Genomic DNA, 4,569 nt, shown 5'->3' on the forward strand with positions numbered 1-4,569 from the left:
CCGGCGGCACCGCCCTGCTCTCGCGGGCACCCCAGGACCACGGCCCACCCGGATCCGCCTGCCCTCCCATCTCAGGTGTCCGAGCCTCGACGCATGTCTCACACAGGGCACGGTCCTCTGGGTGAAACAGCCACCAGCTGCTGCAGTGAGGGTGTTTGGATCTCACGGTGACCTCTGCCACTGCTTGACCGTATGTTGGGCCATAATGCGAGGCACGCAATGTGGTAGCACTGGTGCACAGCCTTAAAGCTGTCTCTATCCTAAAAGAACGTGGGGCCATCCCTGCTCTGCACCCTGCTACTTCCCTCCACCTGGCACCATCACTTCACGTGGACACCGGCAGCCTGTATGCACAAGCAGATCCTAATTGCATACACATCGCTGTGCCATTAAAGGTCAGCTTGTGGCACGGTTTGCCACACGGCACCTCCGCTTACCTCCTCAGGTACCCAGCCCTGCCCACCTCACCGCATAAGCACAATGGCTGTCAGTGACTGCTGGCTCCTCCCCAGGAGCACCACTGCAGCATCCCGCGCTGCCCATGCCCATAGCCACCCCACAACAACCTTTCCTCCATACACACCCCGGTTCTGCTAGCACAGATGGGCTGGGCATTATGAAGCCCAACCGCATTGTCTTCCTTCGTGTGCTTATAGAGCCCTGCTATAGAACCCTGCCTACAGAGCCCTCTGACCTCCTGCCTTATACATGTACTGCTGGCGTTTGTCCCTTCACTGCGGTGATGCTGTTGGTTCTCTCAGTCCTATGGAGAACAGGCAGCAGTAAAGGGCTGTGCTGTGCTGTGCACACCTTCTGTCCTCTGCACAGGTAGGTGCAAGAGAACACTGTGTTGCAGTGGAGCAAAGGCTAGGAGCTCTCCCACCAGGCTCACGCAGACCCCTGCAGAACTCCTCTCTCCTTTCTGTGCGCTGACAGTTGCAATCCCCTAAGACACAACTGTGTGGGCAGCTATGCTAGTTCCCATACTCAGCAGGCCACACCTGTGGGCCACCCCTCCTGGGATGTGGTGCTGGTAAGAAGCACACTGCTAGTGTGCCCCTGCGCAGGAGCTACTTGGGTGAGCTGTACGTGCACCCAGTGGAACCTGTGTTAGTGCAGCTGTGGCTCTGAGGGCTGCTGTCATTGTGTGCTTCCCAGCTTCAGCCATGCACCACCAACCCCTGTGTCAGAGTCTCTGCTGCTCTCAAACCCAGCTCCCCACCACATCTCGTTTCTCTTCATAGTCCGAAGTTCTCAGTCAGCAGAAATCTTGATTTTCACTCTAAGAATCCCATGCAGGGGATGAGTCATTACGACTGAAGTGATTTTAGTGCCTGTGAGGGCCATCTAAATTGAACATTTAAAAAATCGGTCTCCTGAACACACAGTCCCACAGGTTAGCTGCAGGCTGCACCCAGCTGGCCCCACCCTAGGGAGCTTGTAGTACTTCATAAGAAAGTTATCGTAGGATTCCTACAATTGGAACTCACCTTGCTGCTGGTCCTGTCTACGCTGAACACTCCTGCACGCCCCTTCACCAGGCCAGGAAACCCAAAGGCACCACAGGACACTCCAGCCCAGCCCTGCTCCCAAGGGCATCCTCTCTCGCTCAGTCCCCAGGACCAGCCCTTATTAGCCCACAGTCCTGCTGGACTGCACAGACATATCCCCTCAAGGTTACACTCAGAGCTAAGCACATTGCACTATGGTCCTTGCAGGATGTCTCACTGCTGTGAGCACCAGCAGCCCTTCAGAACCACTCACTGAGGCAAGTAGAGAGGAGAGGGCACCCCAGCCTGCTCTCCTGTGCAGGGCACAGATAAGGCACCATGACAACTGCTTGCTAGTGGTGCAACAGTGCACTTATGGAGGTCAGTTTGTTGGCTGCCGGCTGTTTGCTGTTAGTGTCTCTCGTGCCCAGTAAACAAAGCACAAATGTTAATAGTTTCAAGTGCTGAATGCTGCCAGGCCATCTCATCACTGCTTCAGTGGGTCCTGGGAAATTAATCCACTTATCCTGGTCCTCTGAGAGTTGCTCTAACCTGTAATATTCACTTTCCTAGTCAGCTTAAATACAACCAACCAATAATATTATCTATCAGGATCTGTGTAAAACCATATCATCTGATGTTTCCATAAATGTGATGCTGTTCCTGAATTGCTGCAAGTGAATTTCCCTTCCTTCCTTACCTGTTCTATGCAGGTCTGCATCAATGTGAACTTACTGACAGTGAGCTCTCTGTTCTGCAGCCCTGCAGGTTCTCCCTGTCAAACTGCTGATGCTGTAACTCTGAGCCAAGGCCTTGCAGTCTCTGCCCACAACCCTGAGCATCTCAGGGCTTTCCAGAAGCCTTACCTTTGTTTTTCTTGAGTGATCAGAGAATTTTGCCCCAGATCATCCCGAGAGGGGAGAGTGTCAAAGTCTGAGGTTCAACTTTTACTTTGAAATTGGTAAGAAACCAGCTCAACCTTTCATTCAGTATTCAGTTATTATCCCAAAGTCTGTCTCTTCATACAACCTTGTGTCCTCAACATTGGGCAAAGGAATTGTTCTGAATTCCTCAAGCCTTCTCCAACACAGCAGAGTTCTTCTCTCTTCCAGATTTCTGCAATCTCCATGGCAAGCTAATGCAATTGAAATTATCTATTTTCATTGCTGCCTTCCCCTTTGTTCCTCCCCCCTCCCCCCATTTTGTTTGTTTTTAAAAAAGAAGCATGAACTTATTTGTTGAACACAATAGAAGTAGCTTTGGTGTCAGAAATGGAAGTAAAAGACATTGTCTCCTCTTCTAGTGGAGAAGCAGCAACCACTCCCCCTGCCATACCCAAGGGGCTGCTCCTGCAGAAGCATATGCTGTAGGAACAAGAGGCAGAGACACACTTGCACACAGAAAACTTGGTAACATGCATCAACACAAGATATATTGAATAGGCCACTTGTGTTTCTTTTTTGATAACAACACACCAGTGTCACTGGAGGACCCAGTCTCAGTAATGGCCACCTCACTGAGGACTGCTTGCACACCAGCATGACTCTGCCTGTGTTCTGCTGCTGGGAGAACAGCCGTTCAGACGTCACTCTGCACTGCTCCTGAGTACTGCCGCCAGAAGGAGGAGGGGGCAGGGTGTGTGGCATGGCCCTGCAGCCAGCACACCGTGCCAGGGGAGTACACATGCTGCATGGAGCAGTGCTCATGGCGAGATATGAGGCGGGGGGGAGAGGGAGAGAGGAGGGGATATTGCTCAGCACCCTGTAAATCTAAAGCACTGATCTCTGTCTCTGCACACCGTGCTTGTCTGCTCACTCTAACAAACACTGCGGATATACTTGGTGCTGATACCTATAGCGAGGGTTGCTCAGTATTTTCCATTACAACTCTCTTTTCAGTTACTCCGTTGATATTCAGATTTGAATTTTCCATGTTTATTTTCACTCTTTATTTTCTGAAGTCAGAAGCACTAAGTAAGATGGAAAAAATAAATGTTTTGCAATTGTAAAAATATTACTTTGCAACACTACTCATCTTTTTACTTATAATTGTGTATGCAGTGAATAATGAAAGCTGGAAGCAAGACCCAAAGGTGCTTATTAATATCAGTCTTATATGCCCATTTCCCTATAATGCCTTACATCGAGGCCCCACTCAGCTCTTCCTAAAGCAGAGTAGGATCCATTGGAAGAACACGCAAGGACGGTCTCAGTGGGACTGCAGCACTGGCCTGCTGCTCAGAGCTGCCTGGACTGCAGTTCTGAGATATCCGTTTTTGTGTCCTGTATGGAAGTTTGCACATGCTGTCAAAACCCAGCTCTGTGCAACTGGGAGCTGTGCAGGTGAGCCTGGAGGCTGCACACCCACAGGACTCAGTGCGAGCTCCACTGCCAGCAAGCAGAGCCAGTAGGCTCTGGCTGGTTTGAGGAAAGGACGTGAGAGATTCAAACCCCGATGGTGGGGAGAGGCATTACATTTCCCTGTAATTCTCATCGACACCGAACCGCTGCGACTCTGAGTGATGCTGCGAGCCACGTTCAGCTCAAAGGCAGCCAGAGCTCTGCACAGCCACGGAGTGCCGGGAGAGGACCGCTCCTGTCCCGTGGCAGGCAGCGACAGCCACGACCACGGACGAGTCGTGTCCCAAGGCAAGCTGCCCAGGGTAGGTCCTGCCCCGCAGCACGCACAAGCACGGCTCGCTTGCAAAGTTGCCGGCTCCTAGCTTTGTGACACACGGACTGCGAGTTCTTTGCTTCAAGACAAATGTACCGGGATCGGGGCTTAAGCACCTCTCTCATTTCGCACGACGTTCCATCACCGTGAAGGGCTGCCTCCTCCTTCTCACCCTTCCCAGCTGCAAGAGGCACAAGGCGCCCCTGGAGGCGGGGTGCCCGAGGGCTGCCCCGAGGCGGTGCCCACGTTCCCGGCCGGGGTCCGTCCTCGCCGGGCAGCGCCTCGCGCCCCCCGCAGCCCTCCTGGGCAGCCCCACCCTGCGGCAACGGGCACATCCCATAATAGTCCACAAAGGCGAGTCCATCCCATAATAGCCACCTACGGGAAATGCTCCATGGCAACCGCC

Source organism: Meleagris gallopavo, chromosome 1 (genome assembly GCF_000146605.3).
Source record: "Meleagris gallopavo isolate NT-WF06-2002-E0010 breed Aviagen turkey brand Nicholas breeding stock chromosome 1, Turkey_5.1, whole genome shotgun sequence".
NCBI lineage: Eukaryota > Metazoa > Chordata > Aves > Galliformes > Phasianidae > Meleagris > Meleagris gallopavo.